The sequence below is a fragment of the Mytilus trossulus genome, chromosome 11, assembly GCF_036588685.1.
Source record: "Mytilus trossulus isolate FHL-02 chromosome 11, PNRI_Mtr1.1.1.hap1, whole genome shotgun sequence".
Taxonomy (NCBI): Eukaryota; Metazoa; Mollusca; class Bivalvia; order Mytilida; family Mytilidae; genus Mytilus; species Mytilus trossulus.
The window spans coordinates 16,634,289-16,646,445 of NC_086383.1; positions in this window are offsets into that span (position 1 = coordinate 16,634,289).

Sequence of the window (12,157 nt, forward strand, 5' to 3'; positions counted from 1 at the left end):
TATTTTAAACCCCTAATGTGTGTTAAACTAAATGTCTTCATATGAGTAACTTATATGCTCCAAAGCCATCACTTTTTGACATATATTCTGGAACAGGAGTTGTGGCCAAGGTATAAAAATGTTACACCAATGGTGAAAATATAACGAAGAAAGTTATATCATTACTCATATCATATGAGATATTCAAATGACAATTTTTTCAAGCATTTGTTGAAATATGAAAATGAGGTTAAGGACAATGGACATATGACAGACGAAACTTCTTAAATGAAGATATATTATACACACAGACTATGAAGAATCCAGATCTTCTACTTTCTAAAATATAAAGCTTTATACAAATAGTTCACATCACTGTTGTCGTATAGATATACCTACGTCTCCTTCACTGAGACTTTCGTCTGAAACGTTAAGGATACAGACTGACATACACCTAAAATGTTAAGTATACAGAATGATATACATCTTGTAAGTTGAGGATACAGACTGACCTACACCTGATATATTACAAATACAGGCTGACATACATAACAGATATGGTTTGCATACGTCTAATATGTTAAAGATACACAATGATAAACATTTTAAAAAACGTTAAAGGATAACAAGCATCCGAAACGTAAAGGATACAGAATGACTTATATCTAAAACGTTAGGGATACAGGTTAACAAACATCTGAAACGTTAAGGTTACAGAATGATATACATCTGAAATGTCAAGGATACCGAACGGCAAAATCTGAATCTTTTAAAATACAGAATGGCATCAATCTGAATCGGAAAAAATGCAGACTAACACACAACTAATAAAGTTAAGAATACAGGATAACAAACATCTAAAACGTTAAGGATACAGGTTAACAAACATCTAAAACATTAATGTTACAGGTTACAAACATCTAAAACGTTCAGAATACAGGATGACAAACATCTAAAACGTTAATGATACAGGATCACAAACATCTAAAACGTTAAGGATACAGGATGACAAACATCTAACAAAAGGATACAGGATGACAAACATCTAACAAGTTAAGAATACAGGATGACAAACATCTAACAAGTTACGGATACAGGTTAACAAACATCTAACAAGTTAAGAATACAGGATGACAAACATCTAAAACGTTGAGAATACAGGATAACAAACATCTGAAATGTTAAGGATACAGGATGACAAACATCTAACAAGTTAAGAATACAGGATGACAAACATCTAACAAGTTACGGATACAGGTTAACCAAACATCTAACAAGTTAAGAATACAGGATGACAAACATCTAACAATTTAAGAATACAGGATGACAAACATCTAAAACGTTAAGAATACAGGATAACAAACATCTAACAAGTTAAGAATACAGGATGACAAACATCTAACAAGTTAAGAATACAGGATGGCAAACATCTAACAAGTTAAGAATACAGGATAACAAACATCTAACAAGTTAAGAATACAGGATGACAAACATCTAAAACGTTAGGAATACAGGATAACAAACATCTAACAAGTTAAGAATACAGGATGACAAACATCTAACAAGTTAAAAATACAGGATAACAAACATCTAACACGTTAAGGACACATAATGACTTATATCTAAAACGTTAAAGATACAGAACGACATACATCTGAAATGTCAAGGATACCGGACGGCAAAATCTGAAACTTTTAGAATATAGAATGGCATCAATCTGAATCGGAAAAAATGCAGACTGACACATAACTAATTAAGTTAGAAATACAGGGTAAAAAACATCTAAAACGATAAGGATACAGGATAACAAACATCTAACAACTAAGAATACAGGATGGCAAACATCTAAAACGTTAAGAATACAGGATAACAAACATCTAACAAGTTAAGAATACAGGATGACAAATATCTTACAAGTTAAGAATACAGGATGGCAAACATCTAAAACGTTTAGAATACAGGATAACAAACATCTAACAAATTAAGAATACAGGATGACAAACATCTAAAACGTTAAGGATACAGGATAGCTAACATCTAACAAGTTAAGAATACAGGATGGCAAACATCTTAAACGTTTAGAATACAGGATAACAAACATCTAAAACGTTAATGATACAGGTTAACAAACATCTAACAAGTTAAGAATACAGGATGGCAAACATCTGAAACGTTTAGAATACAGGATAACAAACATCTAAAACGTTAATGATACAGGTTAACAAACATCTAACAAGTTAAGAATACAGGATAACAAACATCTAATACGTAAGGATACAGGATGGCAAACATCTAACAAGTTAAGAATACAGGATAACAAACATCTAATACGTAAGGATACAGGATGGCAAACATCTGAAACGTTTAGAATACAGGATAACAAACATCTAAAACGTTAATGATACAGGATAACAAACATCTAATACGTTAAGGATACAGAATAACAAACATCTAACAAGTTAAGAATACAGGATGGCAAACATCTAAAACGTTAATGATACATGAAAGAAAACATCTAACAAGTTTAGAATACAGGATAACAAACATCTAACAAGTTAAGAATACAGGATGGCAAACATCTAAAACGTTTAGAATACAGGATAGCAAACATCTGAAACGTTAAAGATACAGGATAACACACATCTGAAACGTTAACGAATGCAGGATTACAACAAATCTGAAACGTTAAAGATACAGAATGACAAAAATCTGAAACGTTAAAGATACAGAATGACAAAAATCTGAAACGTTAAAGATACAGAATGACAAAAATCTCAAACGTTAAAGATACAGAATGACAAAAATCTGAAACGTTAAGAATACAGAATGACAAAACTCTCAAACGTTAAGAATACAGAATGACAAAAATCTGAAATGTTAAGAATACAGAATGACAAAAATCTGAAACGTTTAAGACAATGGATGACAAATAATCTGAAACGTAAATCATAAAGAATGACACACATCTGAAACATTAACGAATGCAGGATTACAAAAAATCTGAAATGTTAACGATATAGAATGATATACATCTGAAACGTTAACGATACAGGATAACACACATCTGAAACATTAACGAATACAGGATTACAAACATCTAAAACATTAAGGACACATAATGACATACATCTGAAACGTTAATGATACAGGATAACAAACATCTAACAAGTTAAGAATACAGGATGACAAATATCTTACAAGTTAAGAATACAGGATGGCAAACATCTAAAACGTTTAGAATACAGGATAACAAACATCTAACAAGTTAAGAATACAGGATGACAAACATCTAAAACGTTAAGGATACAGGATAGCTAACATCTAACAAGTTAAGAATACAGGATGGCAAACATCTTAAACGTTTAGAATACAGGATAACAAACATCTAAAACGTTAATGATACAGGATAACAAATATCTAACAAGTTAAGAATACAGGATGGCAAACATCTAAAACGTTAATGATACAGGATAACAAACATCTGAAACATTAAGATTGATTGATTGATTGTTGGTTGCTTAACGTCCAGTGGAAATGTTAAAGATACAGGATGACAAGAATTTGAAACGCTAAGAATATTGAATCACAAAAATCGGAAACGTTAAGGATACAGGATGTCATATATCTGAAACGTTAAGGATACAGGATGTCATATATCTGAATCGTTTTAGGGTACAGAATGATAAACACATGAAATGTTATGTATACAGGCGGACAAACATTTGAAATGTTTAAGATACTGAATAACCAACATCGGAAATGTTGAAGATACTGAATGACAAACATCTGAAACATTAAGAATACAGAATGACTAAAATCTGAAACGTTAAGAATACAAAATGACAAAATTCTGAAACGTAAAGTATACAGAATGACAAAAATCTGAAACGTTAAAAACAATGGATGACAAACATCTGAAACGTTAAGAATACAGAATGACAAAAAATCTAAAGCTTAAACGATACAGAATTGCATACATCTGAAACGTTAAAGATACAGGATGACATACATCTGAAACGTTAACGAATGCAGGATTACAACAAATCTGAAACGTTAACGATATAGAATGATATACATCTGAAACATTAACGAATACAGGATTACAAACATCTAAAACATTAAGGACACAGAATGACATACATCTCAAACGTTAATAACACTGCGTGACATACATTTAAACGTCAAGGAGACAGAATGACAAACAACTTAAACGTTTTGGAAACAGGTTGACATACATCTGAAACGTTAAGGATACAGAATGATATTTGAAATGTTAAGGATACAGGCCAGTTTTTTATTGGTGGAAGAAGCCGGAGTGTCCGAAGAAAGCCACCGACCTTCGATAGAAAAACTGACAATCCTAGTCAATTAAGATTGGAGTCGAGTGCACTCGCACGAGCGGGGTTCAAACTCACAACCTCGGTGTTGACTGGCTAGTGATTACAGTAGTAACTACTTAGACCACACTTCCACCGAGGTCCCCTGTTTGGAAACCCAGGCTGTCATATGCAGATGATGGGTAAGGGTACAGCTTCAGCTTTTTGGTCCTCAATTCTCTTTAACAGTTCAACTTGATACTTTATTGGGCTTTTTTAACATTTCTTTATTCGAGGGTCACTAATGAATCTTTTGTTGAGATTGCGTCTGGCGCAAATATAAAATTCCTATCCTGATATCTATGATGAGTTTAAATTTCTTCACAAACTGTGAAAGCACTTTAATTCGTGGGTATCAAGTATCGTGGTTTGAGCAACATTTACATGTTCGTGGGTAGTTGAATTCGTGGAATTTAGTTTTCTTAAAAAATAAAAAAATGAAAAATTGAAACCTTTAGAAACGAAGGTTACAATAATTTGCATTAATTGAAGGAAATTGCAATGTAAACATTGACCCTTGGGTAGTGATCACGCTAATTAACTAAGGGGTTAAGAGAACAACTGATTAAGGACCACCAAAGGTGACAATTAGGTCATAATTTTGTTACCTATACAAAACAGTTATAAAAAATAATCAAATGTTATAAACATTATTATATTGAATTGTAAAATAATTCTTCAAAAGCAAGTCAAGCGTGAAATTTTATTTCCAATATGTTTGAGAATTATTAAGATATAAAATGAACACTTTATTATATAGCATATTAATATCGGAAATCTTACTTTCGTCGATCAGACATATTTTTTATGAGAATTAAAAGATAAAACAGTGGGCAGTTTAGGTTGTGAAAGATTTGATTGGTATATTCCTGCCTGCAGTTGTAGTTTATAGTGCGTTTGTCCTGTGACTACTATTGTTGTATTCCTAGATTTGGCGATATTCAATATATTCTCTAGATCATATCAGTATTCAAACCTACATGGGGATCTTTCCATGTCTTGATTTGGACAACGGTTGTTTTATTTCGTTGGACACTTAATCACATGGATAAAGCCAACCACGAAAACCACGAAAATTGGTACCCCACGATTTAAAGTACTTTCACAGTTTATCTGAATAATGTTGTGTCGTTGTTCTCCTCTTATATTTAACGCGTTTCCCTCAGTTTTAGTTTGTTACCCCAATTTTGTTTTTTGTCCATAGATTTACGAGTTTTGAACAGCGGTATACTACTGTTGCCTTTATTTAGAACGAACCAAGTTTCATCTTCCTCTGCCAGAGTAAGGGTAGAGCTTCTCATACATCAGAATAAATAGCTATACGTTATAGTATTCACCCAGTGTACTGTTATAGGAATATTCTAAGTGCTATGTTATAAGAATTATTTAGTGATATGCACGAAACGCGCGTCTGGCGTAAATACAACATTTAATTCTGGTATATAAGGAGAGTTGTTTTACAACCACTGGGTCGATGCCTCTGCTGGTGGAGTTTTAATTTTTCGAGGGTATCATCAGCCCTGTATATTTATAAAATAACTGCTTCAAAAAGTTTGAATTTTTGAAATATTTAGGCTTTTTAACCTGAGGAATATATTACCGTAGCTGTATTTGGCAAAACGTGTAGGACATTTGATCATCAATGCTCTTCAATTTCTTACTTTATTTGGCCTTTTGAACTTTTTTGGATTCGAGCGTCACTGATGAGGCTTTTTGTAGACGAAACGTGCGTCTGGAGTAAATACACTGTTTAATCCTGGTATCTATGAAGAGATTATTTATAAGTATAAGAATGTACCTAGGAATATCCTACTAGTATAAGGGTGTAGCAAGCTTGTTTTTTTTAAAGAAGAGAACTGGTGCTATGCTATTAGAATGAGCCTGTTATGCTTTGAGAATGTTCTTGTTTTAATACTAAATTAATGTTTCTAGTGTTTTGCTATAAGAATGGACATAATACTCTACTTTTAAAATAGACATAGTGCTAGGATATGCGAATAAACATAGTGTATGACTATAAAAATGTAACTTGTTCTATGCTAGATGAATGGACTTTGTGCTTTGCTGTAAAAATGTATATAGTGTATTACTAGAATAATGTACCTAGTGCTATGCTATAACAAGAAGTATATTTCAATACACACACAATGATGAATTAAACTATTAACCACTTGATTGAATATTGCAATACAAAAAAAATTATTGAATTAACCCAACGATGCTATTACTGTAAAATAAAAAAATATTTAAAACACCAGTATACTCAATCTACCATTGGAACTGCCATTGGTAACACAAAACGACTGAAGAATTTAAAGAACAGGACAGAACAATATACTTGCAGACCAAGTAATCAGAATAAACTACAAAATCAAGGAACTAATCGAGTTAATTACCAGCATAAATGGCCACTCTCCAAACTTTTCAACTGTATAACCGACAACATATCAATATAAAAAGGAGACCAATGAACAGCTACAAGAAGATCACTGAGTTAGTACAACTGAGCTGTTGGTAATCGCTATTGTTGCTTTCAGTCAACACGGGCTCTTCCGAGCTTAACCAAAGTCTTCAACAGTAACCCAACATTTAATAAGCTTGAAATTATAGAAAGATTTATAAACAAGATAAAAATATTAACTTCAATTTTCGCAGTGATCCTAATGTATCACAAAGGAAAATCCATTTTCATGAAAAATCATAGGACAATCGTCTGTTGTTAACAACCTTCTAAACAACAAATGGTCATCAGCAATGCAAGCCTAATGCATTACCTGTTAAACCGAATACAAATCGTTCAATGGTAATTGTAACCCTCCTACTTGCAGGGGGCATAGAACAAAAGTACTACACAGGCACAATTTGCTCACATGAATCTCACATGAAATTCACATGAAAAATTTCACGTGAGGTTCACTTCAATCGAGCTTATACATGAAACTCGCGTGAAATTTTTCATGTGAATTTCACGTGAATTGAGATTCACATGAATCTGATTTGAAATTTTTAACATGAATTTCACATGAAATTTATATCAAAACATTTTGATATTTTTCATGATTTTAATTAAATTTGAAAATTTAGATGTTATTTGAAATTCTCTATTTTAAAAATTCATGTGAATTTCACTTGAAAAAATTTAACGTGATTTTCATGTGAAATTCACACGAGTTTCTCATGAAATTCACATGGAATTTACAAAAACTGATTTCACGTGGGTTTCACGTATAAGATCGCATGAGGTGAAATTCAAGTGAATTTTACGTGAGATTCACATGAATTTAAATTCACCTGAAATTTGCCTGTGTACACAAAGAACAAAATCTTCACCAAATTATTTACACATGTGGACTTTGTGTGAACTAACCAGTTACATGGTAACCAAGATGATGATGTGACGACTGTTATGTCTGACATCACAGAACATGTATAGAATTTTGATCTACAGCAAAGATCAAATATACAATGGCTATGGTGTAGATGTGAAAGCATCAATGCCTAACGTGACCTGTATTTTTGGATCACAGTTTATTAATTGAGCACTATGCTCATCTATAGTCAACAACAGTACATTTAAATCCATCAGATCAAACGCATTCAGTCCACTATTAGCCAAATGTTCTTAGGGAAACAACATCATAAATAATAACATCCCAAAAAGTAACACAATCAAGAATAGAACTAACAGTAGCAACGTATTCAACATTCGAAAGGAACCAAACTTAATAATCCTTACATTAAACTGTAGAAGCATCAAGGACCCTGTCTCTGACATTTCAGCTGTGGTAAACTGCATCCGACCAGAAACAATCTACGGCACAGAATCTTGACTTAAATGAGAAAAACCTGTAAAAAACTCATTAAGTTTACCCAGAAAACAACACAGCCAACAAAAATGATCGAGCTAGGTACAGTGGGCGGCAGTGTTTTCATTCTAATATAAAACGACATCATCGCAATAAGAGTTTGTAACTAAACGCGAGACCGATTGGGTAAAGATCAACTAAAAGATTAAAAAGATCTCACAATAGATTCATTCTACATGCCACACCGGAATATGGAAGGGTTATAAATATCAGTTAACCAGATTTCAAGAAACAAAACCCAAACATCAGACTATCTAGGGATTTCAACTGCACACGGCAGACATAAAATTGAATACCATATAGTTTTTCACACACTAAAATGCACAAGACAAGGAAAATTTCAAAGAGCATTACTGTAAGTAGGCATATCAAACTACAAACCCGTTATTTATTAAAAAATTTGCAAATGCTCCAGAAATATCTGACCATGATATGATTGTAACAGATTTTGAAATAAAAACACATTACCAGAGTAAGAAGCCACATTAATGTTATATATACTCAAAAGCTAAAGTCTATAGAAAAGGGGCACTTAAACGTTAGCCGAGTTAGAACTGGACAACCAACAATAAAAAAGAACAAGCCAACGGTTGATGTTTTTGTACACGATTGATGGTTTGATTCCAGCTGACGATTTTCTTGTGAAAGTAAACATAAGAGGAAAACCATACACAAATAATTTGATAACTTTAAAAGTGCCAATATAGTGAAACATTCAGTAAAGAACAATACAAAGGCACTATACATTATTCCAAACAACACGATCCATATAAGAATTAACTCTTTGTTTGTCAAGAGCATAATACATTGCAAACCATTGGCAGACAGTATTTTATACATGTGTAAATACAATTGACTCTCAAACACTGTCAATAGGTGTCGCTCTTTTCCGTTGATGTATATATTAAGTGCGAGTCATATGCGTGTATAGGTTGGTCCCCTCCGTAAAACATTTAGTATGCCTTCGGAATATACAAATAGAATTTCAATAACGGCCGGGAAACAGACTTATGCGAGTATAACTATTGTATAATAAAGCATGATAGGGAAAACTGAAAGCGATTCATTTTGACATTTGATGCAATGCATTATCACTGTACGTGTGATCAATTAACGAACTAATTAGAATCAAAACAATTTACGAAAACAAATATGACAGACATTTACCAACGAGAACCACTGAACTTCATGCTTCTCGGACTTGCTTAACTACCCCTAACTTTGGAAAGTGGTGTAACAGCACAACATAAGAACAAAAAATAAAACTCAGTTTCAATTCGATGCACTAAAAAAGTTCATATATTTTTTTTTAATATGTGATCTAGTGCTAGGAGAACATATTATTTATTCTCATTTTTTTTTTAAGTACAACTAATTTAGTTAACTTAAAGATACGGGTTATGATCTGTATAATTACATTTACGCCTCCTGGATACTACATACTTTATATCACGCATGATAAGTATAAAAATATATTTTGAAAGACATTTACTTTTACCTACATGTGTTTGACCTTTGATTTGCTTATTAAACAAATGAAATTGAATAGTTAACATGCCATAGCTCGGTCGATGTCTTGGTGAATAAAATCCCCAGACCTTGTAATTAACTGTCAGATATACATCAGTAATGTTATATTTTCAATTTGATTTCACCCAGCAATCACTTAAACATGTAACATGTGCCTGCTTTGTTTACTTGTTTTTTTGTTGCTTTTAATAACCTTCAGAAAAATCATAAAACTTCATAACCTTGAATCGACTAATACGTTTCAATATAACATCTCAATTTGTGTCGTAGTTATTTTTAATACATACAGATTTGTTTTTCAATTCGAATTAAATTTGCTTTTTTAGAAACGAGCCTAGAGGATAATGTTTGAGGTAAAACTTTTCAATGTTTGGAATTTAGAATATGAGTTTTCGGCCGGTTTTCAATTTCAAGACCTCATAATGACGTCATCTTAATAGTTTGTCCAATAAAACTTAGCACTTTTGAATTTTTTTATTTATTCCAAACGTTGCACGATTTATATTTCCATCTTGCGATCTATTGCTGAAGATTAATATATATCTGCATTTGTAAAATGTCATCAATTCGAATCGACATGTTAGAGGAAACACAATTAATAAAATTTGATTCGCCATAAAAAAGACAATTAATAAGGATTTGTTTATCATTTTTTCTTCTTCTTCTTCTTCTTCTTCTTTTTCTTCTTCTTCTTCTTCTTCTTCTTCATTCTTCTTCTTCTTCTTCTTCTTCTTCTTCTTCTTCTTCTTCTTCTTCTTCTTCTTCTTCTTCTTCTTCTTCTTCTTCTTCTTCTTCTTCTTCTTCTTCTTCTTCTTCTTCTTCTTCTTCTTCTTCTTCTTCTTCTTCTTCTTCTTCTTCTTCTTCTTCTTCTTCTTCTTCTTCTTCTTCTTCTTCTTCTTCTTCTTCTTCTTCTTCTTCTTCTTCTTCTTCTTCTTCTTCTTTCAGTAACTTCCTCCTGTGGTTAGGAGCACATCAATTTCTTGATTATACACAATGGGCTTATATTACACGGACTTATATATACAGCTAAAATTGCAGCAACTTCACAAAGAGTCACATTTAATCTCATTTTAATTTTTTACTTTAATTTCTACTTATAATCTTTAAAAGGGAACTAGCTGTCAAACTCATGTTGAACTATTCAAATTTTCATATTTGATATATAACAATGTAAAACATATACTAGTATCGAAATTATAAAAAGCCTTAAATAAACAATTTATTGGGCATGGGTTTGATAATATGTAGCCTCGTTTCATGTGTATTTTAGTCTAAACGCCATCTACTTAACTTGTAAGTGAATGATTCATTTTCAATGTTTCGAAGCTTATTTTGACAATTGAAAATTGATATAACCATACTGGCCGCTCAAAGCGAATTATTAATTAGATTGAACAAAAAAAAATCATATTTTAGATTTTTATATATCTCGTAGCTAGTGCCCCTTTAAAACCGATAATTGAGATATGGAGAACCTTGATCCAGCCGAAATCATCACCAAGACAGATGTAAGTCCGAATTGTTCCATTTAACACACTTTATCTTATAGCATTGTATCATTAACGGGGAAGAAGATAGAGAGCTTTAGTGGACAGAAGAGAGTGCGGAGAGAGAGATACAGATTTCTGGGAGTATCTTAAGGGGAAAACGGAACTGCAGCAGAAAAGATATGGCTTCTAAAAGCATCTTAAGGGGGAGATGTGAGTGCAGCAGAAGAGATACAGGCTTCGAGGAGCATCTTAAAGAGGAAGAGGAAGTGCAGCAGATGATAAACAGTCTTCTAGAAGCATCTTAAGGGGGAGTTGGGAATGCGGTGGAAGCAATAAGGCTTTTAGGAGCATCATAGAGATACATGCTTCTATGATCATCTTAAGAGGTAGGAGGTGGGGTGGCAGAAGAGATAAGTGCTTCTAGGAGCATCTTAAGGGAGAGGTTGCAGTTCGGTGTAAGCGATAATGCTTCTATGAGCATCTTAAGTGGGATGAGGGAATGTGGCGGAAGAGATACGTGCTTCTAAGAGTATCTTAGTTTATGTTATTCTTCTCAATTTTTTTTTATTTGCACTATTTTGAATATGCACTTTTTAAACTTCAGAATTCAAAGACCCTACTCTACTTTTATCTTCACGTTTTACATAAGAAAAATTTCCTTTCAGTTATACATGTATTATCAATGATTGTTCTTAGTGCTCATAGTCCAATAGGCTAGTTGTAAACTTAACGCGTCTATTTCTATTTTTTATATACAAAATGAAATTACCTATGTATTTACATGTTAAAAAGTAGTATTGGTATGTGTGAATTAGATGTCTTTTTAATTATATACTAGTGTATTATAAGTCGTTTCAGCTGGACTCCTTTTACTAAAAATTAGGTTTTTATGACTTTTATGTCCTAGTCTTTCGTT